The sequence below is a fragment of the Rhinichthys klamathensis genome, unplaced genomic scaffold (genome assembly GCF_029890125.1).
Source record: "Rhinichthys klamathensis goyatoka isolate OS25496 unplaced genomic scaffold, OSU_Roscu_1.1 h1tg000173l_1, whole genome shotgun sequence".
In the NCBI taxonomy this organism is placed as follows: domain Eukaryota; kingdom Metazoa; phylum Chordata; class Actinopteri; order Cypriniformes; family Leuciscidae; genus Rhinichthys; species Rhinichthys klamathensis.
In genome coordinates this window covers 195,775-222,371 of record NW_026606703.1, presented here as the reverse complement: position 1 = coordinate 222,371, position 26,597 = coordinate 195,775, and the positions used below count along the sequence as shown (strand labels likewise).

The following is a 26,597-nucleotide window of genomic DNA, read 5'->3' as shown; positions in this document are numbered from 1 at the left end:
GTGATTTGAAAAACAGTCCGACCTCTTCTAGCGTACGCTTGTTCAAAAGCGACTGAAACAATAGACTGCCCAGTGTTCTTAAAATGGAAAAAAGCTGCTATTTTTGGTGGCAGACGAAACATTCTTTAATACTCTACAGGAAACCTCAATGGTCATTTGTTTTGTTTTAGTCCTTTTCTAAAGAGTTTACACCGCAAATCGCCCTGCAAGTGTACTGACCTGCTAAACAGAAAACCACATAAGAAATTTTAGCAACTACCACCCAAAGTTTCCGCCCAGTTTCGAACTGGGGACCTTTCGCGTGTTAGGCGAACGTGATGACCACTACACTACAGAAACCTTATGATGTGTCACATGTGCTTTTTTCGAAGATGGCTCCATCCCATAATCTTTTCTGCAAGCAATGTGACAATCTGTGTAAATTCCACAAACAACAGATAAGAGCTCATTCGGAATGGCAGTCTGCCTACAGCTCCTTGGTACGATGGCCTTCACCTATTTCAAAAGCGTACGCTTGTTCAAAAGCGACTGAAACAATAGACTGCCCAGTGTTCTTAAAATGGCAAAAAGCTGCTATTTTTGGTGGCAGACGAAACATTCTTTATTACTCTACAGGAAACCTCAATGGTCATTTGTTTTGTTTTAGTCCTTTTCTAAAGAGTTTACACCGCAAATCGCCCTGCAAGTGTACTGACCTGCTCAACAGAAAACCACATAAGAAATTTTAGCAACTACCACCCACAGTTTCCGCCCAGTTTCGAACTGGGGACCTTTCGCATGTGAGGCGAACGTGATAACCACTACACTACGGAAACATGTCTTCTGGGTGCATACAGAAATCTTCTGGTGCACGCTTGTTAAAAAGTGTATAAAGGAAAAGTGAGCTGCACCCTCCTATTGTGGCAAACAGTTTAAATTTTCTGTCAAAACCCGACTGCTGTTTCTGCTCGGTTTCGAGCCGAGGACCTTTCGCGTGTTAGGCGAACGTGATGACTACTACACTACAGAAACCTCGTGATGTGTCACATGTGCTTTTTTCGAAGATGGCTCCATCCCATAATCTTTCCTGCAAGCAATGTGACAATCTGTGTAAATTCCACAAACAACAGATAAGAGCTCATTCGGAATGGCAGTCTGCCTACAGCTCCTTGGTACGATAGCCTTCACCTATTTCAAAAGCGACTGAAACAATAGACTGCCCAGTGTTCTTAAAATGGCAAAAAGCTGCTATTTTTGGTGGCAGACGAAACATTCTTTATTACTCTACAGGAAACCTCAATGGTCATTTGTTTTGTTTTAGTCCTTTTCTAAAGAGTTTACACCGCAAATCGCCCTGCAAGTGTACTGACCTGCTCAACAGAAAACCACATAAGAAATTTTAGCAACTACCACCCACAGTTTCCGCCCAGTTTCGAACTGGGGACCTTTCGCTTGTGAGGCGAACGTGATAACCACTACACTACGGAAACATGTCTTCTGGGTGCATACAGAAATCTTCTGGTGCACGCTTATTAAAAAGTGTATAAAGGAAAAGTGAGCTGAACCCTCCTATTGTGGCAAACAGTTTAAATTTTCTGTCAAAACCCGACTGCTGTTTCTGCTTGGTTTCGAGCCGAGGACCTTTCGCGTGTTAGGCGAACGTGATGACCACTACACTACAGAAACCTCATGATGTGTCACATGTGCTTTTTCGAAGATGGCTCCATCCCATAATCTTTCCTGCAAGCAATGTGACAATCTGTGTAAATTCCACAAACAACAGATAAGAGCTCCTTCGGAATGGCAGTCTGCCTACAGCTCCTTGGTACGATGGCCTTCACCTATTTCAAAAGTCCAAGGACTTTGTAGCGAATTTCAGCATATATATTAAAAACGGCTTCACTTGTTTCCGCACAGGTTCGAACTGAGGACCTTTCGCGTGTAAAGCGAACGTGATAACCACTACACTACGGAAACGTGATTTGAAAAACAGTCCGACCTCTTCTAGCGTACGCTTGTTCAAAAGCGACTGAAACAATAGACTGCCCAGTGTTCTTAAAATGGCAAAAAGCTGCTATTTTTGGTGGCAGACGAAACATTCTTTATTACTCTACAGGAAACCTCAATAGTCATTTGTTTTGTTTTAGTCCTTTTCTAAAGAGTTTACACCGCAAATCGCCCTGCAAGTGTACTGACCTGCTCAACAGAAAACCACATAAGAAATTTTAGCAACTACCACCCACAGTTTCCGCCCAGTTTCAAACTGGGGACCTTAAACGTGTGAGGCGAACGTGATAACCACTACACTACGAAAACATGTCTTCTGGGCGCATACAGAAATCTTCTGGTGCACGCTTGTTAAAAAGTGTATAAAGGAAAAGTGAGCTGAACCCTCCTATTGTGGCAAACAGTTAAAATTTTCTGTCAAAACCCGACTGCTGTTTCTGCTCGGTTTCTAACCGAGGACCTTTCGCGTGTTAGGCGAACGTGATGACCACTACACTACAGAAACCTCATGATGTGTCACATGTGCTTTTTTCGAAGATGGCTCCATCCCATAATCTTTCCTGCAAGCAATGTGACAATCTGTGTAAATTCCACAAACAACAGATAAGAGCTCATTCGGAATGGCAGTCTGCCTACAGCTCCTTGGTACGATGGCCTTCACCTATTTCAAAAGTCCAAGGACTTTGTAGCGAATTTCAGCATATATATTAAAAACGGCTTCACTTGTTTCCGCCCAGTTTCGAACTGAGGACCTTTCGCGTGTAAAGCAAACGTGATAACCACTACACTACGGAAACGTGATTTGAAAAACAGTCCGACCTCTTCTAGCGTACGCTTGTTCAAAAGCGACTGAAACAATAGACTGCCCAGTGTTCTTAAAATGGAAAAAAGCTGCTATTTTTGGTGGCAGACGAAACATTCTTTAATACTCTACAGGAAACCTCAATGGTCATTTGTTTTGTTTTAGTCCTTTTCTAAAGAGTTTACACCGCAAATCGCCCTGCAAGTGTACTGACCTGCTAAACAGAAAACCACATAAGAAATTTTAGCAACTACCACCCAAAGTTTCCGCCCAGTTTCGAACTGGGGACCTTTCGCGTGTTAGGCGAACGTGATGACCACTACACTACAGAAACCTTATGATGTGTCACATGTGCTTTTTTCGAAGATGGCTCCATCCCATAATCTTTTCTGCAAGCAATGTGACAATCTGTGTAAATTCCACAAACAACAGATAAGAGCTCATTCGGAATGGCAGTCTGCCTACAGCTCCTTGGTACGATGGCCTTCACCTATTTCAAAAGCGTACGCTTGTTCAAAAGCGACTGAAACAATAGACTGCCCAGTGTTCTTAAAATGGCAAAAAGCTGCTATTTTTGGTGGCAGACGAAACATTCTTTATTACTCTACAGGAAACCTCAATGGTCATTTGTTTTGTTTTAGTCCTTTTCTAAAGAGTTTACACCGCAAATCGCCCTGCAAGTGTACTGACCTGCTCAACAGAAAACCACATAAGAAATTTTAGCAACTACCACCCACAGTTTCCGCCCAGTTTCGAACTGGGGACCTTTCGCGTGTGAGGCGAACGTGATAACCACTACACTACGGAAACATGTCTTCTGGGTGCATACAGAAATCTTCTGGTGCACGCTTGTTAAAAAGTGTATAAAGGAAAAGTGAGCTGCACCCTCCTATTGTGGCAAACAGTTTAAATTTTCTGTCAAAACCCGACTGCTGTTTCTGCTCGGTTTCGAGCCGAGGACCTTTCGCGTGTTAGGCGAACGTGATGACTACTACACTACAGAAACCTCGTGATGTGTCACATGTGCTTTTTTCGAAGATGGCTCCATCCCATAATCTTTCCTGCAAGCAATGTGACAATCTGTGTAAATTCCACAAACAACAGATAAGAGCTCATTCGGAATGGCAGTCTGCCTACAGCTCCTTGGTACGATAGCCTTCACCTATTTCAAAAGCGACTGAAACAATAGACTGCCCAGTGTTCTTAAAATGGCAAAAAGCTGCTATTTTTGGTGGCAGACGAAACATTCTTTATTACTCTACAGGAAACCTCAATGGTCATTTGTTTTGTTTTAGTCCTTTTCTAAAGAGTTTACACCGCAAATCGCCCTGCAAGTGTACTGACCTGCTCAACAGAAAACCACATAAGAAATTTTAGCAACTACCACCCACAGTTTCCGCCCAGTTTCGAACTGGGGACCTTTCGCGTGTGAGGCGAACGTGATAACCACTACACTACGGAAACATGTCTTCTGGGTGCATACAGAAATCTTCTGGTGCACGCTTATTAAAAAGTGTATAAAGGAAAAGTGAGCTGAACCCTCCTATTGTGGCAAACAGTTTAAATTTTCTGTCAAAACCCGACTGCTGTTTCTGCCCGGTTTCGAGCCGAGGACCTTTCGCGTGTTAGGCGAATGTGATGACCACTACACTACAGAAACCTCATGATGTGTCACATGTGCTTTTTTCGAAGATGGCTCCATCCCATAATCTTTCCTGCAAGCAATGTGACAATCTGTGTAAATTCCACAAACAACAGATAAGAGCTCATTCGGAATGGCAGTCTGCCTACAGCTCCTTGGTACGATGGCCTTCACCTATTTCAAAAGTCCAAGGACTTTGTAGCGAATTTCAGCATATATATTAAAAACGGCTTCACTTGTTTCCGCCCAGTTTCGAACTGAGGACCTTTCGCGTGAAAAGGGAACGTGATAACCACTACACTACGGAAACGTGATTTGAAAAACAGTCCGACCTCTTCTAGCGTACGCTTGTTCAAAAGCGACTGAAACAATAGACTGCCCAGTGTTCTTAAAATGGCAAAAAGCTGCTATTTTTCGTGGCAGACCAAATCTGTGTAAATTCCACAAACAACAGATAAGAGCTCATTCGGAATGGCAGTCTGCCTACAGCTCCTTGGTACGATGGCCTTCACTTATTTCAAAAGTCCAAGGACTTTTTAGCGAATTTCAGCATATATATTAAAAACGGCTTCACTTGTTTCCGCCCAGTTTCGAACTGAGGACCTTTCGCGTGTAAAGCGAACATGATAACCACTACACTACGGAAACGTGATTTGAAAAACAGTCCGACCTCTTCTAGCGTACGCTTGTTCAAAAGCGACTGAAACAATAGACTGCCCAGTGTTCTTAAAATGGCAAAAAGCTGCTATTTTTGGTGGCAGACGAAACATTCTTAATTACTCTACAGGAAACCTCAATGGTCATTTGTTTTGTTTTAGTCCTTTTCTAAAGAGTTTACACCGCAAATCGCCCTGCAAGTGTACTGACCTGCTCAACAGAAAACCACATAAGAAATTTTAGCAACTACCACCCAAAGTTTCCGCCCAGTTTCGAACTGGGGACCTTTCGCGTGTTAGGCGAACGTGATGACCACTACACTACAGAAACCTCATGATGTGTCACATGTGCTTTTTTCGAAGATGGCTCCATCCCATAATCTTTCCTGCAAGCAATGTGACAATCTGTGTAAATTCCACAAACAACAGATAAGAGCTCATTCGGAATGGCAGTCTGCCTACAGCTCCTTGGTACGATGGCCTTCACCTATTTCAAAAGCGTACGCTTGTTCAAAAGCGACTGAAACAATAGACTGCCCAGTGTTCTTAAAATGGCAAAAAGCTGCTATTTTTGGTGGCAGACGAAACATTCTTTATTACTCTACAGGAAACCTCAATGGTCATTTGTTTTGTTTTAGTCCTTTTCTAAAGAGTTTACACCGCAAATCGCCCTGCAAGTGTACTGACCTGCTCAACAGAAAACCACATAAGAAATTTTAGCAACTACCACCCACAGTTTCCGCCCAGTTTTGAACTGGGGACCTTTCGCGTGTGAGGCGAACGTGATAACCACTACACTACGGAAACATGTCTTCTGGGTGCATACAGAAATCTTCTGGTGCACGCTTGTTAAAAAGTGTATAAAGGAAAAGTGAGCTGAACCCTCCTATTGTGGCAAACAGTTTAAATTTTCTGTCAAAACCCAACTGCTGTTTCTGCTCGGTTTCGAGCCGAGGACCTTTCGCGTGTTAGGCGAGGCGGCCGTGGATTGTTCAGCTAAACGGCCCTAAACAGTTTCCCATTCATTTTCAATGGTAGTGCTAAAACACTACGGATGCAATATTATTTCGGCCACTAACGCTCTCCTGGCGCTCTTCCGTGTTTTGGCAGCCCCGGGAAATTTGAAATGCGCCATTTTCATCCCGACTCGAAGAGTGACACATAACCGCGTTCGTTTTAGTCTACACATTTTCAACTCATCTAACAAAGGTAAGTTACTTTATTTATCTTTTACTATTAACGTTAATGCTGAAACCTTATGCGAACTGATTCTGAGGCAAACTTTAATGTTACCCTGTCGGCTTTCCTTTCTTTCTTCCAATTCATCGTAGTATGATTTGCTTGCTAAATTACGAATGAACATACCTTTAATCCCGTTTCAGTGTTGTGTTTTTTGTGTTTACATATACATTTTGTTTTATTTTTCCGTGGTTGTTACGTACGCTATCTTACCAGCTTTACTCGCTGTTTTTTGGTTGTGGATTTTTTTTTTTAAATTCTTAGATCCCTAACGTTAAGTTACGTGAATTAAGTGTTATTATGAGATTGCACATATTAAATAGTTCAAAAACTTTGAGAATGTTTTCGTTCTAGTTATCCATTTTACCACAGTAAAATAGTACAGCAACAGTATTTAGTAGGAGCTTTTCAATAACCATATATTTTATATTGTTGTTAATGTAGTAACCTAGTTTTGACCATGATATTTGTAGTGTAACCTCGGTAATATAAATGTAAACTCTCTCTCTCTCTCTCTCTCTCTCTCTCTCTATATATATATATATATATATATATATATATATATATATATATATATATATATATATATATAACATTAAAATATTGCTTTTTCTGTCTCTCAGATCAACACCCACAAAACAGTCATGTTTTACCCTGGAAGGGTTCAGGTTGTGTTCCGTAAGGGACCTCTTGGTTATCTCCTTCAGGAGCCGACTGATGAGGCCAGGCTGATCAAAGACAACCCATCTCTACAGGACAAGTCGGCACCTAAGAAGCAGGAGTTGGTCCATCAGAATGCTCTGACTGTGGTCCGTCAGAGAGGAGGTGATGCCTCAGACAGAAGAGAGGTATTGGGCGAGTACATCTTGCAGTTTGGGAAGTACGAGGGGAAATCTTTCCGGTGGCTCCTAGAAAATGATATGGGGTACACCATATATCTGATGAAGACCCTGCATAAGGAAGAGGCAGCTGGAGACTTTATGGCAAAGGGACACAGCAAAAACAGCCTGATGTCGTTTGTTAGTTATGCTCACAGCTTTGAAGAAATTGAGTCTCTTCTTAGCTATGTGACCAGAACTGCAGCTGCGCCAGCAGCCTCGTCAGAGGATGACCAGCTAGTCGGTTTCGGGGCTCGTGCCAAGAGCACATGGCAGGAGATTTGGAAAAGCAGGTCTGATGGATATGCATCCTTTGTATTGGGGGCAAACTGTGTCCCAGGGACTCGGATGCACAAGCTGCAGCAATACCTGCGGAAACAACAGCAGCAGTCTACCTGTCCACCTGTACCTACATCAAGTGCCATAACTCAACTCATGGGTCAGTTGTGTATTTTTTGTCATTTGATCTTCAGCAGGACATATTGCCATTGTAACTTGTAACGCAAAGTTGAGATGTTGCCCAGAGAGAGAAAAACAAATAGGTGTCGAAGGAAAAGATGCACGAGAGATAATGACGTATTTTCCCGGGTTTAATAAAAGTAAGTTACTTAAAAGTCACACTCGTCCGCATACATGGGGATCGAGTGAGGAAAAAAATACAAACAAACATCCAACTCGGGTCACAACAATATAAAAGGAAATAAAAGAAAGAATACAAAGGGAGTCGGCAGAGCGGTTATCTCCTCTCCTCACTTGTCAAATCTAACTAACACTCTACGCGCATGCGCAGTTCTCAATCCACCACAAAAGCACAAAGTGACCGTTACAGAGTCCCCCCTGGAAAAATATTGGTTGTCCTCAGCCAACAGCACTGTGAAAATACAGGATAAACAACTTCATACATGAATAGTCGAATAATCCCACCTCACAGAAATGCAAGGAAAATTGTGAGAAATACTGACATACATGACAGTTATTAACTCATCTTAACCCCTTCATCCAAGGTTACAAAAAGAAAATGTCACAAATAAACAAAACAAAAAACATTTTTCCTAAACCCACGGGAATATAGGCTAAATTTTACAGGATAAGTTCCCATTTTATAAGAACAAAACACAACATGTTAGTTAACCTAGAACCAGTCAACAAGAACCAATAAGAGTATGGTATGGTTTCATGTTAATACAGTGTCTTAGAAAACAAAATACACGCACCACATTCTGCTAACTTTAAATCTAACAGGTCTGTGTGAAATAGATGGGTCCATCTATTGGTCGGCCACCCCGAGGCGACCCTGGAGGCGAGTCTAGGTCGTAAGTTTCAGCCATCTTCTTGTTCCATGAAGAAATAATCATGTTCACTCGTACAACAATTTACCTCAGAGAAATGCACAAAATTCACTACAAACTGAAATAAAGTCCAACAATAGCCTAGTTCTTTTTCCTTCAGAAAAGTTTTCCTTTTCGCGCTTGTCAGGCCACGTGATGTGAAATGAACAAAAAACGGTGACCAACAGTTGTCACTTCAGAAATGTCCAATACAGCAAAAATACAAAATAAATGTTCGTTGTTGTTGTTCTTTTCAAAAACAATACTAATAAAAAATTAAGGTAAATCTTCCAAGTCCTATTCCTTCTTGTTTCACTTTTGTCAATGTTTCGTATTAATAGAACAATAAATTGTCCGTCCAGTCGGAAAAAAAAAAAACTATCCAAACTAAACGAAGCAAAACATGTCACCTGCACTCATTGTACTTGCAAATCCGATCGGGCTTGAACAAATCTTCTAAAAAAAACAGCATGAAATCCACTAAACGCAATCACGGATCCATCCAACGGACGCCGCACGGCCACCACGGTTACGATGCCAGCCGACTTGCCTGGATACACCACTGTAGCATGAACACGTCAGTCGATAAACCGTCGGGAGAGAAGAGAAAAAAATGAGATAACCTGGTAGATCCACAATGTTCGGGCGCCACTTTGTAACGCAAAGTTGAGATGTTGCCCAGAGAGAGAAAAACAAATAGGTGTCGAAGGAAAAGATGCACGAGAGATAATGACGTATTTTCCCGGGTTTAATAAAAGTAAGTTACTTAAAAGTCACACTCGTCCGCATACATGGGGATCGAGTGAGGAAAAAAATACAAACAAACATCCAACTCGGGTCACAACAATATAAAAGGAAATAAAAGAAAGAATACAAAGGGAGTCGGCAGAGCGGTTATCTCCTCTCCTCACTTGTCAAATCTAACTAACACTCTACGCGCATGCGCAGTTCTCAATCCACCACAAAAGCACAAAGTGACCGTTACAAACTTATGATTTTACTCATACATTACACTTCAGTTAACACAAGCTCTATTTTAAGAAATCCATTCTGTGAAAATGTTTTTTTTAACAACCCGTTGATTCTTGTCTTTCTCCAACACAGAGATGGATGAAGATGTTGAGTTGGAGAGTGCAATGCTGAGCATCACCCCCTCCAAGCTACAGGTGCTGTGTAAGTATATTTTCCTTCAGTTAAAAATTGATTGTGTTCTGTTTTCTCTCAAATGTTTTTAATGTTTTGTGTGTTACCACCACCAGCACCACCATCATCATCCTCCTCAGCAGCTGAACTGGGGCGGTCTATGGAGAAGGAAAAAGGTTTTTGCGCATTGGGTTCAGCACTGGAGCACAGTTCTGTTGAATTGTGAGATGAAATGATCTCCAGAACTGAACATAAATCCTTGTGTTCTCTGTGTTCTGGCCATGTTCTGGCCTTGTTCCATTAACAATGCGTTTGCTGTTGGCATTATAGTAAATGTCCCTGGGGACTATGAATTAATTTCCCCTTTATGAATTGATACCTGCAACAATCAGGGTAAGTACTCGCTTTTGTCAACTTGTAAATATTACTAACATATGATGAAATGCATGTTCTTGCATGTTTTGTTCACATCCCTCCTGGGGATATGTAATTTTATTTTATACCACTAAGACAAGCATGTGAAGTAAGATTAGGGTGTTTTTGTCTTTAAACCTAATTACATATATACATTTATCATATAGGACCTTCTGCTTCCCTCTACAAATCACCTGCTGGAAAGAAACCGCGAGTGACAGCAGTTCATGGTAAATGCATTGTAATTCTGCCCATCAATTCAAACGTTTGTCTCATATACTATGGTATTGATCTTTTTATTGTTCTTTGTTTTTTATATTTTCTTTTTTTAGCACCACCCTTGTACCCCACAATACCTGTGCCCATTCCTGAAGAGTTGAAGTTTCTTGTGAAGAAAGATCCATTGGGTTCGACACAAGGTGAGAGAACTGTTTCAAATACAGGTGTGTTTTATGTTAGGTTTTGTGCTAATTTTTTATTCTAAAGTCACATTGTAACTGTTTAGCATTTAAAATCCTGTTTAATATTTATAATACCTCACCAATTTTATAAGTAATTGTTAATAGATAAATGTTACTCCGTTTCAGGAGACAGCGGCACCATAGACAGCTCTCGAGTGTGCAGGACACTTACATTTGAGGAATGTGTTATAGATGGTAAGGGTGTACTGCATATAGACGTGACAAATGTAGAATTTTCAATGAAGCGGAGTTAAAACTAATACTGGGTTCATATCTTTCCTCTTCAGAGACCACTTCCCACATAGCTGAAGCATCACACAGTAAGATGATTGCTTTACTCTGCTGCTGCAAAATACTACATTTTTCCGAGCATTTTTCTTGTTCAATTGCTTGCTCTTCATTTAATGAATGTAGCTTTACAAATGTCTGCATTATGAATATGGTTGTTCTGAGTTTTCGATTGCTACTTTTTTATTATCTTAATTGAAAAGAAAGATCTTTATTATTATATTATTTGTCTATGTATTTGTAGAGCCATTGTCCTCTGCTCCTGATGCTTTCTCAAAGCCCAATCCAGTTCCTTTACAAATTACAACACAAAGTAAGTATCTAGATGATTCTTCAAACATCTGCCTGATTGATAGATAGAAGAAAGTCTGTAGCTATTCTTCTGTCTTCATTTTAATCAGCCCATCCCAGAAATCCTCCTCCACAACTTGGCTATGACCATGATGTCCGCCAGTGGAAGTGTTCCCAGCAGCAGAGGATCTGGATGAAGACAGAGCTGGAATCCATGGGTCTATGGCCTGGCTCGGTTCCTGTGAGCAACCCCATGAAGACCGTGTCATTGTGGCGTTTACCACCTCAGCCAGAGCTGATGGACACCATCACTGATCTGCCATCTCCTAAATATTTTCAGCTTCATCCCTTTTTCATTTGGAAGCCTGAAAATGATACCCTGATGGCTCGGCTGAAGAATAACTATGCTCTGCCATGCAATGATGAGTGTAAACAGCCACAGGTGACATCTGCAGGGGTTGGTAGACCTCGTGTGATTACAGGCATCATGGGTCAATACTACCTATTCTCGTCACGTCTGTGCTGCAAAGTCTGCAAAAAGAAATGGTTTGCAGACAACCCGCAGTGGCTGGAAAAGCTCCCCAAAAGATTCACAAACTTGTTGCCAGCAGTTCTTACTTATAAGAAGGCTATTTGTAAATCTTTATTGGATGAACTGCGTCGTACAGGTAAATCACCCACAGACATGGCCAATCAGGTAATGGAAATGATGCACCTAAAATATGAACGTGCACACTTGGCCTACCTCCTCAGTTGCCAGAATATCCTAGATGCTGAGGCTGGAAGGTATGGACAGAAAAGCATCACAGGATTCCTGAGAAAAGAGACCCAGCCTGCTACCTTTGGGGAGTATGATGATCCCAGTGGATGGAATGGAATTGCTGTGTCTGCACACTACCTCACTGACTGCCTCCTGTACGAATACCAGCGCCAAGAGGGAGCTATTAATAAGGTCCTACAGGGAACCTTTGGGCAGGCTTTCCGTTCTGACCACACCCGGAAGGTGGCCAGGAAGGTTACATTTACATCTGGCACGATGTCATCCTATGCCATCATGAATGAAACCTGGATGATCTTATCATGGGTTATGGTACAGTCAGAAACGGAAAAATCACTGGAGCCCATGTACAGGGGACTCGCAAACCGGTACAGGATGGCAGAAGTGGAGAATGCACAGTTCCATTGGGTAGACAGGTAGGCCATGGGCATTGTGAAAATGATTATATAATTCCATTCCTTGCCTAAGACATATCACATGGAAAATGTGCACATTAGACAATCACATATCCTGACTGATGAACAGATCCATTGACTGATTGCTACAGCAGCATTAACCATTATACTTTTCTGTTCTTTTTTCAGAGATTGCTGTGCACCGTTCAGAGTGCCAGACCCTCACAAAACAGTGCACCTGAACTGGGAAGCATGGCAGACTACGGATGCCATTATTGCTGAAGCCACTTCCGGAAACTTGCAGAACACCTGTGCCTCCAGATCTCACTTTAATCAGCACATCACCGTCAAGCTGGACCTGTTCCATTGTATGAGGCGCTTCCTCCGTGAGTGTGTTACAGAGCACCATGCCCTTTACAGCTCCTTCTCCCAGTTCTTGTCTGCTGCTTTCAGTCTGGTGGATCAGGAAGACCTGCAGAAGCTCAAGGATGCATACACATTTTGTGGGATTCAGCCTGCCAACCCCACAAAGCAGCACATTCGAGAGCACTGCAGAACAAAGATCCCACAGCCTGGAGAACTCCTGAGGAGGGTTGAGGATGTTATACACCATTTTCATTTGGCAGCAGATCCTAATGGTGTTCCCCTGTACAAACCCTCTATGCTTAAGACATGGTGCATTCAGCGCGTTCACATTCTGCGGGGCTGTTTAAGTGATCCAGAGGTTGCAGGTCAAATCCTTTACAGGCATGGTGGAACACTGCAACTTAACCACGTCCTGGGCGAGGGGGCAAAAGTTCCAATATGGATCCCCATAAGAGGAACATCTCAGCAGGAGGGCTACCACTTCCACCAGGCTCAGTGGGTCACTGGCACACGTGTCTCCTCAGAGCTGTTTCAAGCCCAGGGGATGACAGGAGTGGCACGCTGGAATTTTCAGCGTCTGGTGGATCTAAAACAGTCAAGTATTCGGCTTCCAGGAGCTTTTGATCCCTCTCTGATTGCTGATCTGAATACCGTCTCAGAAAGGCTGTTAGGTATGCCGAAGTATCCTGCCCTTCGGGTAACTAACGTAGATACTGGAGAAAGATTCGGGCTGGAGTATGTTGAACCTGGATGCCGCCCTGTTGTTCTGGACTGGGAAAAGCACAAGACCAAGACCACTCAACCTGTAAATCTAGCTGAGCAGGTTGATCCACCCACTGCCCAGTCTCAATACCCTTCTGCTGCTCTTGATGTAACTCCTAGTCCTCATCTTGAGTCAGGTAAACTTTTACAGATGCAGGAATTCAAAATATACTGTTAGCAGACTTTTTACCCATAAATTAACAAAATGTTTTACTTTCTGTTGTTATAGTAACCACCAGCACTCAGTCTGTGCCCGTGCTGTCCTCTTCTTTTGCTGGCCGTGCAGAGGCTCGTTCAGAGACAGGTAAGCATTTGATAAATACACAAAGTCATTCCATAAACACCTTTATTTTTCCTTTATTCAAAAAGTAATTACAAATGTTTACTTCCTGTTATAGTAACCACCAGCACTCAGTCTGTGCCCGTGCTGTCCTCATCTTCTGAGCCTCGTTCAGAGACAGGTGAACATTCATAGATAATCCTGCCAAAAATCCTGCTAGTATTTATTATCTAGGTCAAAGACTGATTATATGTTATTGTGATTGATGTAGGAACCACATTCACACCACTTCTGCCTATGATGGCCTCACCAACTAGCACCCGCACTGGACCGGTGAAGACTGGTGGTAGGGTGTTTGTGTTGGATCACAAAAGGTGGACAGCTTCAATGAAGGAGGCCATTGACACCTTACTGAAGAAACACCATGGCAAGAAGGACATGATTAGGCTTGTGGATCAGGAGTATGCAGCAATGGTTCATAACTCCTGTACTGATCCCAACAGCATGCTCCATTCAACCACAAGACTGCACATTTCACAGTATGTCAAGCACTTAGCTAAACTCTTAAACACCAGTTCTTCCTTGAACACAAGTCCAGAAAAACTTCGTGACAGACAGCAACTCTGGTATTCACTGACAGAGGGTAGTGACACTACCAGTGTTCCGGTTATGACAGTGACCCCAGCAGTAGTTGTACACCCACCTGCACATTCTCTGACTACACCACTGACTCAAAATGCCATTGAGAAAATTGTGGAGGAAATAATGGTGAGACGGCAACAACAACAGCAGCAGCAGCAACAGCAACATACAGAAAAGAAGAAGCAAACAAAGACTTGTCTTGCCTGTGGACAGCCCAAATCTCGGTACGAGAACGATGGCTCCTCCATCCACTTCTTCTTTCAGCAAGGTTCTGTTAGGTACTTCTATTGTTCCACAAAAGTTTTTAAAACCTACAGTGGAGAAGGACTAACAAACCCAAGAATGCCATTCCCAGATTTTATGGAGACCGAGTTCTTTCAAAGGGAACTGGAAGCCACAAAAAAACGTGTTGAGGAGAAAGGGCAGCCGAAACGGAAGAGGTCTGAAACTCAACACACTGGCCGCCTGTGCAGATTCTGTAAAATGGAGTTGAAGCAGGGCCTAAATAGTCCACATATACATACAGGCTTTCCTGGGGTACCAGGGAAATATATTTACTGTCCTTCCAAAGTATTTTCTATCTACAAAGGTCAGGGCATGGACAAAGAGATGACCTGGAAAGAATTTCAAGACTCTGCTTTTTATGAGGTGGAAAAGCAAAGATGGGTGACAGAGAAGGGAAAAGGAAAGGGGGAAAAAATTATCTTGTTTCTGTAAAAATCTGTGCATATATTCTCTTGATATCTTTGGGTTTCTTTTATAGGTACAGTTTTTATAGTTTTATACCAGTTTAATAATTTATAATGGCATTGTGTGTGTGTGTGTGTGTGTGTGTGTGTGTGTGTGTGTGTGTGTGTGTGTGTGTGTGTTTGCTAAGGGCATTGTACAGTTAAGACCCACTGAATGGAACTGTAAATTGCATAGCAATAAACAGTAAAAAGATATAAATCTTGTAATAGTCTTTTTATAATTAACTGTCTTTTGTAAATTTGAAAAAAAATCCCTGATTGTAGAATAACACCTTTCAAATTTGAATAACATTTATATCTGTTTCATTATATCTGCTCATCTTAATTCCGCTGTCCAAGGTCCTGATTTAATGCTATAGCTACTTTGGCAAATAAACAAAGAAAAAAATCTAAAAATCATTTGACTAATGATTGAATGATTTTGTATGATAGATATAAACTTTATATGCTATGGGGTGGTTTTTTGTGTTTGTATTGGCTAAGAGTTGCGTAAAAACATATCTCAGGATTGCAATGAGTGGGATTCGAACCTAGGTCTAGACGAGCATACCAATAATAATGAGAAAAAATCTGATTGGCTGTAGTGGTAATTTAGCACCAAGGACAGTGCCAACAAAGCTTCAATTTCATTGGCTGTCACTGAGTTCCAACTATACATGACCTGCCCCCGCGACGTGATGACCACTACACTACAGAAACCTCGTGATGTGTCACATGTGCTTTTTTCGAAGATGGCTCCATCCCATAATCTTTCCTGCAAGCAATGTGACAATCTGTGTAAATTCCACAAACAACAGATAAGAGCTCATTCGGAATGGCAGTCTGCCTACAGCTCCTTGGTACGATGGCCTTCACCTATTTCAAAAGTCCAAGGACTTTGTAGCGAATTTCAGCATATATATTAAAAACGGCTTCACTTGTTTCCGCCCAGTTTCGAACTGGGGACCTTTCGCGTGTAAAGCGAACGTGATAACCACTACACTACGGAAACGTGATTTGAAAAACAGTCCGACCTCTTCTAGCGTACGCTTGTTCAAAAGCGACTGAAACAATAGACTGCCCAGTGTTCTTAAAATGGCAAAAAGCTGCTATTTTTGGTGGCAGACGAAACATTCTTTATTACTCTACAGGAAACCTCAATGGTCATTTGTTTTGTTTTAGTCCTTTTCTAAAGAGTTTACACCGCAAATCGCCCTGCAAGTGTACTGACCTGCTCAACAGAAAACCACATAAGAAATTTTAGCAACTACCACCCACAGTTTCCGCCCAGTTTCGAACTGGGGACCTTTCACGTGTGAGGCGAACGTGATAACCACTACACTACGAAAACATGTCTTCTGGGCGCATACAGAAATCTTCTGGTGCACGCTTGTTAAAAAGTGTATAAAGGAAAAGTGAGCTGAACCCTCCTATTGTGGCAAACAGTTTAAATTTTCTGTCAAAACCCGACTGCTGTTTCTGCTCGGTTTCGAACCGAGGACCTTTCGCGTGTTAGGCGAACGTGATGACCACTACACTACAGAAACCTCATGATGTGTCACATGTGCTTTTTTCGAAGATGGCTCCATCCCATAATCTTTCCTGCAAGCAATGTGACAATCTGTGTAAATTCCACAAACAACAGATAAGAGCTCATTCGGAATGGCAGTCTGCCTACAGCTCCTTGGTACGATGGCCTTCACCTATTTCAAAAGCGACTGAAACAATAGACTGCCCAGTGTTCTTAAAATGGCAAAAAGCTGCTATTTTTGGTGTCAGACAAAACATTCTTTATTACTCTACAGGAAACCTCAATGGTCATTTGTTTTGTTTTAGTCCTTTTCTAAAGAGTTTACACCGCAAATCGCCCTGCAAGTGTACTGACCTGCTCAACAGAAAACCACATAAGAAATTTTAGCAACTACCACCCACAGTTTCCGCCCAGTTTCGAACTGGGGACCTTTCGCGTGTGAGGCGAACGTGATAACCACTACACTACGGAAACATGTCTTCTGGGTGCATACAGAAATCTTCTGGTGCACGCTTGTTAAAAAGTGTATAAAGGAAAAGTGAGCTGAACCCTCCTATTGTGGCAAACAGTTTAAATTTTCTGTCAAAACCCAACTGCTGTTTCTGCTTGGTTTCGAACCGAGGACCTTTCGCGTGTTAGGCGAACGTGATGACCACTACACTACAGAAACCTCGTGATGTGTCAAATGTGCTTTTTTCGAGGATGGCTCCATCCCATAATCTTTCCTGCAAGCAATGTGACAATCTGTGTAAATTCCACAAACAACAGATAAGAGCTCATTCGGAATGGCAGTCTGCCTACAGCTCCTTGGTACGATGGCCTTCACCTATTTCAAAAGTCCAAGGACTTTGTAGCGAATTTCAGCATATATATTAAAAACGGCTTCACTTGTTTCCGCCCAGTTTCGAACTGAGGACCTTTCGCGTGTAAAGCGAACGTGATAACCACTACACTACGGAAACGTGATTTGAAAAACAGTCCGACCTCTTCTAGCGTACGCTTGTTCAAAAGCGACTGAAACAATAGACTGCCCAGTGTTCTTAAAATGGAAAAAAGCTGCTATTTTTGGTGGCAGACGAAACATTCTTTAATACTCTACAGGAAACCTCAATGGTCATTTGTTTTGTTTTAGTCCTTTTCTAAAGAGTTTACACCGCAAATCGCCCTGCAAGTGTACTGACCTGCTAAACAGAAAACCACATAAGAAATTTTAGCAACTACCACCCAAAGTTTCCGCCCAGTTTCGAACTGGGGACCTTTCGCGTGTTAGGCGAACGTGATGACCACTACACTACAGAAACCTCATGATGTGTCACATGTGCTTTTTTCGAAGATGGCTCCATCCCATAATCTTTCCTGCAAGCAATGTGACAATCTGTGTAAATTCCACAAACAACAGATAAGAGCTCATTCGGAATGGCAGTCTGCCTACAGCTCCTTGGTACGATGGCCTTCACCTATTTCAAAAGCGTACGCTTGTTCAAAAGCGACTGAAACAATAGACTGCCCAGTGTTCTTAAAATGGCAAAAAGCTGCTATTTTTGGTGGCAGACGAAACATTCTTTATTACTCTACAGGAAACCTCAATGGTCATTTGTTTTGTTTTAGTCCTTTTCTAAAGAGTTTACACCGCAAATCGCCCTGCAAGTGTACTGACCTGCTCAACAGAAAACCACATAAGAAATTTTAGCAACTACCACCCACAGTTTCCGCCCAGTTTCGAACTGGGGACCTTTCGCGTGTGAGGCGAACGTGATAACCACTACACTACGGAAACATGTCTTCTGGGTGCATACAGAAATCTTCTGGTGCACGCTTATTAAAAAGTGTATAAAGGAAAAGTGAGCTGAACCCTCCTATTGTGGCAAACAGTTTAAATTTTCTGTCAAAACCCGACTGCTGTTTCTGCCCGGTTTCGAGCCGAGGACCTTTCGTGTGTTAGGCGAATGTGATGACCACTACACTACAGAAACCTCATGATGTGTCACATGTGCTTTTTTCGAAGATGGCTCCATCCCATAATCTTTCCTGCAAGCAATGTGACAATCTGTGTAAATTCCACAAACAACAGATAAGAGCTCATTCGGAATGGCAGTCTGCCTACAGCTCCTTGGTACGATGGCCTTCACCTATTTCAAAAGTCCAAGGACTTTGTAGCGAATTTCAGCATATATATTAAAAACGGCTTCACTTGTTTCCGCCCAGTTTCGAACTGAGGACCTTTCGCGTGTAAAGCAAACGTGATAACCACTACACTACGGAAACGTGATTTGAAAAACAGTCCGACCTCTTCTAGCGTACGCTTGTTCAAAAGCGACTGAAACAATAGACTGCCCAGTGTTCTTAAAATGGAAAAAAGCTGCTATTTTTGGTGGCAGACGAAACATTCTTTAATACTCTACAGGAAACCTCAATGGTCATTTGTTTTGTTTTAGTCCTTTTCTAAAGAGTTTACACCGCAAATCGCCCTGCAAGTGTACTGACCTGCTAAACAGAAAACCACATAAGAAATTTTAGCAACTACCACCCAAAGTTTCCGCCCAGTTTCGAACTGGGGACCTTTCGCGTGTTAGGCGAACGTGATGACCACTACACTACAGAAACCTTATGATGTGTCACATGTGCTTTTTTCGAAGATGGCTCCATCCCATAATCTTTTCTGCAAGCAATGTGACAATCTGTGTAAATTCCACAAACAACAGATAAGAGCTCATTCGGAATGGCAGTCTGCCTACAGCTCCTTGGTACGATGGCCTTCACCTATTTCAAAAGCGACTGAAACAATAGACTGCCCAGTGTTCTTAAAATGGCAAAAAGCTGCTATTTTTGGTGGCAGACGAAACATTCTTTATTACTCTACAGGAAACCTCAATGGTCATTTGTTTTGTTTTAGTCCTTTTCTAAAGAGTTTACACCGCAAATCGCCCTGCAAGTGTACTGACCTGCTCAACAGAAAACCACATAAGAAATTTTAGCAACTACCACCCACAGTTTCCGCCCAGTTTCGAACTGGGGACCTTTCGCGTGTGAGGCGAACGTGATAACCACTACACTACGGAAACATGTCTTCTGGGTGCATACAGAAATCTTCTGGTGCACGCTTGTTAAAAAGTGTATAAAGGAAAAGTGAGCTGCACCCTCCTATTGTGGCAAACAGTTTAAATTTTCTGTCAAAACCCGACTGCTGTTTCTGCTCGGTTTCGAGCCGAGGACCTTTCGCGTGTTAGGCGAACGTGATGACTACTACACTACAGAAACCTCGTGATGTGTCACATGTGCTTTTTTCGAAGATGGCTCCATCCCATAATCTTTCCTGCAAGCAATGTGACAATCTGTGTAAATTCCACAAACAACAGATAAGAGCTCATTCGGAATGGCAGTCTGCCTACAGCTCCTTGGTACGATGGCCTTCACCTATTTCAAAAGCGACTGAAACAATAGACTGCCCAGTGTTCTTAAAATGGCAAAAAGCTGCTATTTTTGGTGGCAGACGAAACATTCTTTATTACTCTACAGGAAACCTCAATGGTCATTTGTTTTGTTTTAGTCCTTTTCTAAAGAGTTTACACCGCAAATCGCCCTGCAAGTGTACTGACCTGCTCAACAGAAAACCACATAAGAAATTTTAGCAACTACCAACCACAGTTTCCGCCCAGTTTCGAACTGGGGACCTTTCGCTTGTGAGGCGAACGTGATAACCACTACACTACGGAAACATGTCTTCTGGGTGCATACAGAAATCTTCTGGTGCACGCTTATTAAAAAGTGTATAAAGGAAAAGTGAGCTGAACCCTCCTATTGTGGCAAACAGTTTAAATTTTCTGTCAAAACCCGACTGCTGTTTCTGCTTGGTTTCGAGCCGAGGACCTTTCGCGTGTTAGGCGAACGTGATGACCACTACACTACAGAAACCTCATGATGTGTCACATGTGCTTTTTCGAAGATGGCTCCATCCCATAATCTTTCCTGCAAGCAATGTGACAATCTGTGTAAATTCCACAAACAACAGATAAGAGCTCCTTCGGAATGGCAGTCTGCCTACAGCTCCTTGGTACGATGGCCTTCACCTATTTCAAAAGTCCAAGGACTTTGTAGCGAATTTCAGCATATATATTAAAAACGGCTTCACTTGTTTCCGCCCAGGTTCGAACTGAGGACCTTTCGCGTGTAAAGCGAACGTGATAACCACTACACTACGGAAACGTGATTTGAAAAACAGTCCGACCTCTTCTAGCGTACGCTTGTTCAAAAGCGACTGAAACAATAGACTGCCCAGTGTTCTTAAAATGGCAAAAAGCTGCTATTTTTGGTGGCAGACGAAACATTCTTTATTACTCTACAGGAAAACTCAATAGTCATTTGTTTTGTTTTAGTCCTTTTCTAAAGAGTTTACACCGCAAATCGCCCTGCAAGTGTACTGACCTGCTCAACAGAAAACCACATAAGAAATTTTAGCAACTACCACCCACAGTTTCCGCCCAGTTTCAAACTGGGGACCTTAAACGTGTGAGGCGAACGTGATAACCACTACACTACGAAAACATGTCTTCTGGGCGCATACAGAAATCTTCTGGTGCACGCTTGTTAAAAAGTGTATAAAGGAAAAGTGAGCTGAACCCTCCTATTGTGGCAAACAGTTAAAATTTTCTGTCAAAACCCGACTGCTGTTTCTGCTCGGTTTCTAACCGAGGACCTTTCGCGTGTTAGGCGAACGTGATGACCACTACACTACAGAAACCTCATGATGTGTCACATGTGCTTTTTTCGAAGATGGCTCCATCCCATAATCTTTCCTGCAAGCAATGTGACAATCTGTGTAAATTCCACAAACAACAGATAAGAGCTCATTCGGAATGGCAGTCTGCCTACAGCTCCTTGGTACGATGGCCTTCACCTATTTCAAAAGTCCAAGGACTTTGAAGCGAATTTCAGCATATATATTAAAAACGGCTTCACTTGTTTCCGCCCAGTTTCGAACTGAGGACCTTTCGCGTGTAAAGCAAACGTGATAACCACTACACTACGGAAACGTGATTTGAAAAACAGTCCGACCTCTTCTAGCGTACGCTTGTTCAAAAGCGACTGAAACAATAGACTGCCCAGTGTTCTTAAAATGGAAAAAAGCTGCTATTTTTGGTGGCAGACGAAACATTCTTTAATACTCTACAGGAAACCTCAATGGTCATTTGTTTTGTTTTAGTCCTTTTCTAAAGAGTTTACACCGCAAATCGCCCTGCAAGTGTACTGACCTGCTAAACAGAAAACCACATAAGAAATTTTAGCAACTACCACCCAAAGTTTCCGCCCAGTTTCGAACTGGGGACCTTTCGCGTGTTAGGCGAACGTGATGACCACTACACTACAGAAACCTTATGATGTGTCACATGTGCTTTTTTCGAAGATGGCTCCATCCCATAATCTTTTCTGCAAGCAATGTGACAATCTGTGTAAATTCCACAAACAACAGATAAGAGCTCATTCGGAATGGCAGTCTGCCTACAGCTCCTTGGTACGATGGCCTTCGCCTATTTCAAAAGCGTACGCTTGTTCAAAAGCGACTGAAACAATAGACTGCCCAGTGTTCTTAAAATGGCAAAAAGCTGCTATTTTTGGTGGCAGACGAAACATTCTTTATTACTCTACAGGAAACCTCAATGGTCATTTGTTTTGTTTTAGTCCTTTTCTAAAGAGTTTACACCGCAAATCGCCCTGCAAGTGTACTGACCTGCTCAACAGAAAACCACATAAGAAATTTTAGCAACTACCACCCACAGTTTCCGCCCAGTTTCGAACTGGGGACCTTTCGCGTGTGAGGCGAACGTGATAACCACTACACTACGGAAACATGTCTTCTGGGTGCATACAGAAATCTTCTGGTGCACGCTTGTTAAAAAGTGTATAAAGGAAAAGTGAGCTGCACCCTCCTATTGTGGCAAACAGTTTAAATTTTCTGTCAAAACCCGACTGCTGTTTCTGCTCGGTTTCGAGCCGAGGACCTTTCGCGTGTTAGGCGAACGTGATGACTACTACACTACAGAAACCTCGTGATGTGTCACATGTGCTTTTTTCGAAGATGGCTCCATCCCATAATCTTTCCTGCAAGCAATGTGACAATCTGTGTAAATTCCACAAACAACAGATAAGAGCTCATTCTGAATGGCAGTCTGCCTACAGCTCCTTGGTACGATAGCCTTCACCTATTTCAAAAGCGACTGAAACAATAGACTGCCCAGTGTTCTTAAAATGGCAAAAAGCTGCTATTTTTGGTGGCAGACGAAACATTCTTTATTACTCTACAGGAAACCTCAATGGTCATTTGTTTTGTTTTAGTCCTTTTCTAAAGAGTTTACACCGCAAATCGCCCTGCAAGTGTACTGACCTGCTCAACAGAAAACCACATAAGAAATTTTAGCAACTACCACCCACAGTTTCCGCCCAGTTTCGAACTGGGGACCTTTCGCTTGTGAGGCGAACGTGATAACCACTACACTACGGAAACATGTCTTCTGGGTGCATACAGAAATCTTCTGGTGCACGCTTATTAAAAAGTGTATAAAGGAAAAGTGAGCTGAACCCTCCTATTGTGGCAAACAGTTTAAATTTTCTGTCAAAACCCGACTGCTGTTTCTGCTTGGTTTCGAGCCGAGGACCTTTCGCGTGTTAGGCGAACGTGATGACCAATACACTACAGAAACCTCATGATGTGTCACATGTGCTTTTTCGAAGATGGCTCCATCCCATAATCTTTCCTGCAAGCAATGTGACAATCTGTGTAAATTCCACAAACAACAGATAAGAGCTCCTTCGGAATGGCAGTCTGCCTACAGCTCCTTGGTACGATGGCCTTCACCTATTTCAAAAGTCCAAGGACTTTGTAGCGAATTTCAGCATATATATTAAAAACGGCTTCACTTGTTTCCGCCCAGGTTCGAACTGAGGACCTTTCGCGTGTAAAGCGAACGTGATAACCACTACACTACGGAAACGTGATTTGAAAAACAGTCCGACCTCTTCTAGCGTACGCTTGTTCAAAAGCGACTGAAACAATAGACTGCCCAGTGTTCTTAAAATGGCAAAAAGCTGCTATTTTTGGTGGCAGACGAAACATTCTTTATTACTCTACAGGAAACCTCAATAGTCATTTGTTTTGTTTTAGTCCTTTTCTAAAGAGTTTACACCGCAAATCGCCCTGCAAGTGTACTGACCTGCTCAACAGAAAACCACATAAGAAATTTTAGCAACTACCACCCACAGTTTCCGCCCAGTTTCAAACTGGGGACCTTAAACGTGTGAGGCGAACGTGATAACCACTACACTACGAAAACATGTCTTCTGGGCGCATACAGAAATCTTCTGGTGCACGCTTGTTAAAAAGTGTATAAAGGAAAAGTGAGCTGAACCCTCCTATTGTGGCAAACAGTTTAAATTTTCTGTCAAAACCCGACTGCTGTTTCTGCTTGGTTTCGAACCGAGGACCTTTCGCGTGTTAGGCGAACGTGATGACCACTACACTACAGAAACCTCATGATGTGTCACATGTGCTTTTTTCGAAGATGGCTCCATCCCATAATCTTTCCTGCAAGCAATGTGACAATCTGTGTAAATTCCACAAACAACAGATAAGAGCTCATTCGGAATGGCAGTCTGCCTACAGCTCCTTGGTACGATGGCCTTCACCTATTTCAAAAGTCCAAGGACTTTGTAGCGAATTTCAGCATATATATTAAAAACGGCTTCACTTGTATCCGCCCAGTTTCGAACTGAGGACCTTTCGCGTGTAAAGCGAACGTGATAACCACTACACTACGGAAACTTGATTTGAAAAACAGTCCGACCTCTTCTAGCGTACGCTTGTTCAAAAGCGACTGAAACAATAGACTGCCCAGTGTTCTTAAAATGGCAAAAAGCTGCTATTTTTGGTGGCAGACGAAACATTCTTTATTACTCTACAGGAAACCTCAATGGTCATTTGTTTTGTTTTAGTCCTTTTCTAAAGAGTTTACACCGCAAATCGCCCTGCAAGTGTACTGACCTGCTCAACAGAAAACCACATAAGAAATTTTAGCAACTACCACCCACAGTTTCCGCCCAGTTTCGAACTGGGGACCTTTCGCGTGTGAGGCGAACGTGATAACCACTACACTACGGAAACATGTCTTCTGGGTGCATACAGAAATCTTCTGGTGCACGCTTATTAAAAAGTGTATAAAGGAAAAGTGAGCTGAACCCTCCTATTGTGGCAAACAGTTTAAATTTTCTGTCAAAACCCGACTGCTGTTTCTGCCCGGTTTCGAGCCGAGGACCTTTCGCGTGTTAGGCGAATGTGATGACCACTACACTACAGAAACCTCATGATGTGTCACATGTGCTTTTTTCGAAGATGGCTCCATCCCATAATCTTTCCTGCAAGCAATGTGACAATCTGTGTAAATTCCACAAACAACAGATAAGAGCTCATTCGGAATGGCAGTCTGCCTACAGCTCCTTGGTACGATGGCCTTCACCTATTTCAAAAGCGTACGCTTGTTCAAAAGCGACTGAAACAATAGACTGCCCAGTGTTCTTAAAATGGCAAAAAGCTGCTATTTTTGGTGGCAGACGAAACATTCTTTATTACTCTACAGGAAACCTCAATGGTCATTTGTTTTGTTCTAGTCCTTTTCTAAAGAGTTTACACCGCAAATCGCCCTGCAAGTGTACTGACCTGCTCAACAGAAAACCACATAAGAAATTTTAGCAACTACCACCCACAGTTTCCGCCCAGTTTCGAACTGGGGACCTTTCGCGTGTGAGGCGAACGTGATAACCACTACACTACAGAAACATGTCTTCTGGGTGCATACAGAAATCTTCTGGTGCACGCTTGTTAAAAAGTGTATAAAGGAAAAGTGAGCTGAACCCTCCTATTGTGGCAAACAGTTTAAATTTTCTGTCAAAACCCGACTGCTGTTTCTGCTCGGTTTCGAACCGAGGACCTTTCGCGTATTAGGCGAACGTGATGACCACTACACTACAGAAACCTCATGATGTGTCACATGTGCTTTTTTCGAAGATGGCTCCATCCCATAATCTTTCCTGCAAGCAATGTGACAATCTGTAAATTCCACAAACAACAGATAAGAGCTCATTCGGAATGGCAGTCTGCCTACAGCTCCTTGGTACGATGGCCTTCACCTATTTCAAAAGTCCAAGGACTTTGTAGCGAATTTCAGCATATATATTAAAAACGGCTTCACTTGTATCCGCCCAGTTTCGAACTGAGGACCTTTCGCGTGTAAAGCGAACGTGATAACCACTACACTACGGAAACTTGATTTGAAAAACAGTCCGACCTCTTCTAGCGTACGCTTGTTCAAAAGCGACTGAAACAATAGACTGCCCAGTGTTCTTAAAATGGCAAAAAGCTGCTATTTTTGGTGGCAGACGAAACATTCTTTATTACTCTACAGGAAACCTCAATGGTCATTTGTTTTGTTTTAGTCCTTTTCTAAAGAGTTTACACCGCAAATCGCCCTGCAAGTGTACTGACCTGCTCAACAGAAAACCACATAAGAAATTTTAGCAACTACCACCCACAGTTTCCGCCCAGTTTCGAACTGGGGACCTTTCGCGTGTGAGGCGAACGTGATAACCACTACACTACGGAAACATGTCTTCTGGGTGCATACAGAAATCTTCTGGTGCACGCTTATTAAAAAGTGTATAAAGGAAAAGTGAGCTGAACCCTCCTATTGTGGCAAACAGTTTAAATTTTCTGTCAAAACCCGACTGCTGTTTCTGCCCGGTTTCGAGCCGAGGACCTTTCGCGTGTTAGGCGAATGTGATGACCACTACACTACAGAAACCTCATGATGTGTCACATGTGCTTTTTTCGAAGATGGCTCCATCCCATAATCTTTCCTGCAAGCAATGTGACAATCTGTGTAAATTCCACAAACAACAGATAAGAGCTCATTCGGAATGGCAGTCTGCCTACAGCTCCTTGGT

The 26,597-nt window shown here is 42.5% G+C and overlaps 48 non-coding genes across 48 annotated transcripts; all 48 read right to left on the bottom strand.

Moving 5' to 3' along the window:
* Nucleotides 1–266: 266 nt before the first annotated feature.
* trnav-aac (transfer RNA valine (anticodon AAC)) lies at nt 267–339 on the bottom strand. The gene has a single exon. It is a non-coding gene; the product is annotated as a tRNA-Val (tRNA).
* A 403-nt stretch (nt 340–742) lies between these two features.
* Nucleotides 743–815, bottom strand: trnav-cac (transfer RNA valine (anticodon CAC)). Its single transcript has one exon. It is a non-coding gene; the product is annotated as a tRNA-Val (tRNA).
* Nucleotides 816–938: 123 nt separating this feature from the next.
* trnav-aac (transfer RNA valine (anticodon AAC)) lies at nt 939–1,011 on the bottom strand. The gene has a single exon. It is a non-coding gene; the product is annotated as a tRNA-Val (tRNA).
* Nucleotides 1,012–1,396: 385 nt separating this feature from the next.
* Nucleotides 1,397–1,469, bottom strand: trnav-cac (transfer RNA valine (anticodon CAC)). Its single transcript has one exon. It is a non-coding gene; the product is annotated as a tRNA-Val (tRNA).
* Nucleotides 1,470–1,592: 123 nt separating this feature from the next.
* Nucleotides 1,593–1,665, bottom strand: trnav-aac (transfer RNA valine (anticodon AAC)). Its single transcript has one exon. It is a non-coding gene; the product is annotated as a tRNA-Val (tRNA).
* Nucleotides 1,666–1,883: 218 nt separating this feature from the next.
* On the bottom strand, nt 1,884–1,956 carry trnav-uac (transfer RNA valine (anticodon UAC)). Its single transcript has one exon. It is a non-coding gene; the product is annotated as a tRNA-Val (tRNA).
* A 462-nt stretch (nt 1,957–2,418) lies between these two features.
* Nucleotides 2,419–2,491, bottom strand: trnav-aac (transfer RNA valine (anticodon AAC)). Its single transcript has one exon. It is a non-coding gene; the product is annotated as a tRNA-Val (tRNA).
* Nucleotides 2,492–2,710: 219 nt separating this feature from the next.
* On the bottom strand, nt 2,711–2,783 carry trnav-uac (transfer RNA valine (anticodon UAC)). Its single transcript has one exon. It is a non-coding gene; the product is annotated as a tRNA-Val (tRNA).
* Nucleotides 2,784–3,049: 266 nt separating this feature from the next.
* On the bottom strand, nt 3,050–3,122 carry trnav-aac (transfer RNA valine (anticodon AAC)). The gene has a single exon. It is a non-coding gene; the product is annotated as a tRNA-Val (tRNA).
* A 403-nt stretch (nt 3,123–3,525) lies between these two features.
* trnav-cac (transfer RNA valine (anticodon CAC)) lies at nt 3,526–3,598 on the bottom strand. The gene has a single exon. It is a non-coding gene; the product is annotated as a tRNA-Val (tRNA).
* Nucleotides 3,599–3,721: 123 nt separating this feature from the next.
* Nucleotides 3,722–3,794, bottom strand: trnav-aac (transfer RNA valine (anticodon AAC)). The gene has a single exon. It is a non-coding gene; the product is annotated as a tRNA-Val (tRNA).
* Nucleotides 3,795–4,179: 385 nt separating this feature from the next.
* trnav-cac (transfer RNA valine (anticodon CAC)) lies at nt 4,180–4,252 on the bottom strand. The gene has a single exon. It is a non-coding gene; the product is annotated as a tRNA-Val (tRNA).
* A 123-nt stretch (nt 4,253–4,375) lies between these two features.
* Nucleotides 4,376–4,448, bottom strand: trnav-aac (transfer RNA valine (anticodon AAC)). Its single transcript has one exon. It is a non-coding gene; the product is annotated as a tRNA-Val (tRNA).
* Nucleotides 4,449–5,005: 557 nt separating this feature from the next.
* Nucleotides 5,006–5,078, bottom strand: trnav-uac (transfer RNA valine (anticodon UAC)). Its single transcript has one exon. It is a non-coding gene; the product is annotated as a tRNA-Val (tRNA).
* Nucleotides 5,079–5,344: 266 nt separating this feature from the next.
* trnav-aac (transfer RNA valine (anticodon AAC)) lies at nt 5,345–5,417 on the bottom strand. Its single transcript has one exon. It is a non-coding gene; the product is annotated as a tRNA-Val (tRNA).
* Nucleotides 5,418–5,820: 403 nt separating this feature from the next.
* On the bottom strand, nt 5,821–5,893 carry trnav-cac (transfer RNA valine (anticodon CAC)). Its single transcript has one exon. It is a non-coding gene; the product is annotated as a tRNA-Val (tRNA).
* A 10,125-nt stretch (nt 5,894–16,018) lies between these two features.
* Nucleotides 16,019–16,091, bottom strand: trnav-uac (transfer RNA valine (anticodon UAC)). The gene has a single exon. It is a non-coding gene; the product is annotated as a tRNA-Val (tRNA).
* A 266-nt stretch (nt 16,092–16,357) lies between these two features.
* On the bottom strand, nt 16,358–16,430 carry trnav-cac (transfer RNA valine (anticodon CAC)). Its single transcript has one exon. It is a non-coding gene; the product is annotated as a tRNA-Val (tRNA).
* Nucleotides 16,431–16,553: 123 nt separating this feature from the next.
* Nucleotides 16,554–16,626, bottom strand: trnav-aac (transfer RNA valine (anticodon AAC)). The gene has a single exon. It is a non-coding gene; the product is annotated as a tRNA-Val (tRNA).
* A 385-nt stretch (nt 16,627–17,011) lies between these two features.
* Nucleotides 17,012–17,084, bottom strand: trnav-cac (transfer RNA valine (anticodon CAC)). The gene has a single exon. It is a non-coding gene; the product is annotated as a tRNA-Val (tRNA).
* A 123-nt stretch (nt 17,085–17,207) lies between these two features.
* trnav-aac (transfer RNA valine (anticodon AAC)) lies at nt 17,208–17,280 on the bottom strand. The gene has a single exon. It is a non-coding gene; the product is annotated as a tRNA-Val (tRNA).
* A 219-nt stretch (nt 17,281–17,499) lies between these two features.
* On the bottom strand, nt 17,500–17,572 carry trnav-uac (transfer RNA valine (anticodon UAC)). Its single transcript has one exon. It is a non-coding gene; the product is annotated as a tRNA-Val (tRNA).
* Nucleotides 17,573–17,838: 266 nt separating this feature from the next.
* trnav-aac (transfer RNA valine (anticodon AAC)) lies at nt 17,839–17,911 on the bottom strand. The gene has a single exon. It is a non-coding gene; the product is annotated as a tRNA-Val (tRNA).
* A 403-nt stretch (nt 17,912–18,314) lies between these two features.
* On the bottom strand, nt 18,315–18,387 carry trnav-cac (transfer RNA valine (anticodon CAC)). The gene has a single exon. It is a non-coding gene; the product is annotated as a tRNA-Val (tRNA).
* A 123-nt stretch (nt 18,388–18,510) lies between these two features.
* trnav-aac (transfer RNA valine (anticodon AAC)) lies at nt 18,511–18,583 on the bottom strand. The gene has a single exon. It is a non-coding gene; the product is annotated as a tRNA-Val (tRNA).
* A 219-nt stretch (nt 18,584–18,802) lies between these two features.
* On the bottom strand, nt 18,803–18,875 carry trnav-uac (transfer RNA valine (anticodon UAC)). Its single transcript has one exon. It is a non-coding gene; the product is annotated as a tRNA-Val (tRNA).
* A 266-nt stretch (nt 18,876–19,141) lies between these two features.
* On the bottom strand, nt 19,142–19,214 carry trnav-aac (transfer RNA valine (anticodon AAC)). The gene has a single exon. It is a non-coding gene; the product is annotated as a tRNA-Val (tRNA).
* A 385-nt stretch (nt 19,215–19,599) lies between these two features.
* On the bottom strand, nt 19,600–19,672 carry trnav-cac (transfer RNA valine (anticodon CAC)). The gene has a single exon. It is a non-coding gene; the product is annotated as a tRNA-Val (tRNA).
* A 123-nt stretch (nt 19,673–19,795) lies between these two features.
* On the bottom strand, nt 19,796–19,868 carry trnav-aac (transfer RNA valine (anticodon AAC)). Its single transcript has one exon. It is a non-coding gene; the product is annotated as a tRNA-Val (tRNA).
* Nucleotides 19,869–20,253: 385 nt separating this feature from the next.
* On the bottom strand, nt 20,254–20,326 carry trnav-cac (transfer RNA valine (anticodon CAC)). Its single transcript has one exon. It is a non-coding gene; the product is annotated as a tRNA-Val (tRNA).
* Nucleotides 20,327–20,449: 123 nt separating this feature from the next.
* Nucleotides 20,450–20,522, bottom strand: trnav-aac (transfer RNA valine (anticodon AAC)). The gene has a single exon. It is a non-coding gene; the product is annotated as a tRNA-Val (tRNA).
* Nucleotides 20,523–20,740: 218 nt separating this feature from the next.
* Nucleotides 20,741–20,813, bottom strand: trnav-uac (transfer RNA valine (anticodon UAC)). Its single transcript has one exon. It is a non-coding gene; the product is annotated as a tRNA-Val (tRNA).
* Nucleotides 20,814–21,275: 462 nt separating this feature from the next.
* On the bottom strand, nt 21,276–21,348 carry trnav-aac (transfer RNA valine (anticodon AAC)). Its single transcript has one exon. It is a non-coding gene; the product is annotated as a tRNA-Val (tRNA).
* A 219-nt stretch (nt 21,349–21,567) lies between these two features.
* Nucleotides 21,568–21,640, bottom strand: trnav-uac (transfer RNA valine (anticodon UAC)). Its single transcript has one exon. It is a non-coding gene; the product is annotated as a tRNA-Val (tRNA).
* Nucleotides 21,641–21,906: 266 nt separating this feature from the next.
* Nucleotides 21,907–21,979, bottom strand: trnav-aac (transfer RNA valine (anticodon AAC)). Its single transcript has one exon. It is a non-coding gene; the product is annotated as a tRNA-Val (tRNA).
* Nucleotides 21,980–22,382: 403 nt separating this feature from the next.
* trnav-cac (transfer RNA valine (anticodon CAC)) lies at nt 22,383–22,455 on the bottom strand. The gene has a single exon. It is a non-coding gene; the product is annotated as a tRNA-Val (tRNA).
* Nucleotides 22,456–22,578: 123 nt separating this feature from the next.
* On the bottom strand, nt 22,579–22,651 carry trnav-aac (transfer RNA valine (anticodon AAC)). The gene has a single exon. It is a non-coding gene; the product is annotated as a tRNA-Val (tRNA).
* Nucleotides 22,652–23,036: 385 nt separating this feature from the next.
* Nucleotides 23,037–23,109, bottom strand: trnav-cac (transfer RNA valine (anticodon CAC)). Its single transcript has one exon. It is a non-coding gene; the product is annotated as a tRNA-Val (tRNA).
* A 414-nt stretch (nt 23,110–23,523) lies between these two features.
* trnav-uac (transfer RNA valine (anticodon UAC)) lies at nt 23,524–23,596 on the bottom strand. The gene has a single exon. It is a non-coding gene; the product is annotated as a tRNA-Val (tRNA).
* A 462-nt stretch (nt 23,597–24,058) lies between these two features.
* trnav-aac (transfer RNA valine (anticodon AAC)) lies at nt 24,059–24,131 on the bottom strand. The gene has a single exon. It is a non-coding gene; the product is annotated as a tRNA-Val (tRNA).
* Nucleotides 24,132–24,350: 219 nt separating this feature from the next.
* trnav-uac (transfer RNA valine (anticodon UAC)) lies at nt 24,351–24,423 on the bottom strand. Its single transcript has one exon. It is a non-coding gene; the product is annotated as a tRNA-Val (tRNA).
* A 266-nt stretch (nt 24,424–24,689) lies between these two features.
* trnav-cac (transfer RNA valine (anticodon CAC)) lies at nt 24,690–24,762 on the bottom strand. Its single transcript has one exon. It is a non-coding gene; the product is annotated as a tRNA-Val (tRNA).
* A 123-nt stretch (nt 24,763–24,885) lies between these two features.
* Nucleotides 24,886–24,958, bottom strand: trnav-aac (transfer RNA valine (anticodon AAC)). Its single transcript has one exon. It is a non-coding gene; the product is annotated as a tRNA-Val (tRNA).
* Nucleotides 24,959–25,361: 403 nt separating this feature from the next.
* trnav-cac (transfer RNA valine (anticodon CAC)) lies at nt 25,362–25,434 on the bottom strand. The gene has a single exon. It is a non-coding gene; the product is annotated as a tRNA-Val (tRNA).
* Nucleotides 25,435–25,557: 123 nt separating this feature from the next.
* Nucleotides 25,558–25,630, bottom strand: trnai-aau (transfer RNA isoleucine (anticodon AAU)). Its single transcript has one exon. It is a non-coding gene; the product is annotated as a tRNA-Ile (tRNA).
* Nucleotides 25,631–25,847: 217 nt separating this feature from the next.
* Nucleotides 25,848–25,920, bottom strand: trnav-uac (transfer RNA valine (anticodon UAC)). Its single transcript has one exon. It is a non-coding gene; the product is annotated as a tRNA-Val (tRNA).
* Nucleotides 25,921–26,186: 266 nt separating this feature from the next.
* Nucleotides 26,187–26,259, bottom strand: trnav-cac (transfer RNA valine (anticodon CAC)). Its single transcript has one exon. It is a non-coding gene; the product is annotated as a tRNA-Val (tRNA).
* Nucleotides 26,260–26,382: 123 nt separating this feature from the next.
* On the bottom strand, nt 26,383–26,455 carry trnav-aac (transfer RNA valine (anticodon AAC)). Its single transcript has one exon. It is a non-coding gene; the product is annotated as a tRNA-Val (tRNA).
* Between the last annotated feature and the right edge of the window lie 142 nt (nt 26,456–26,597).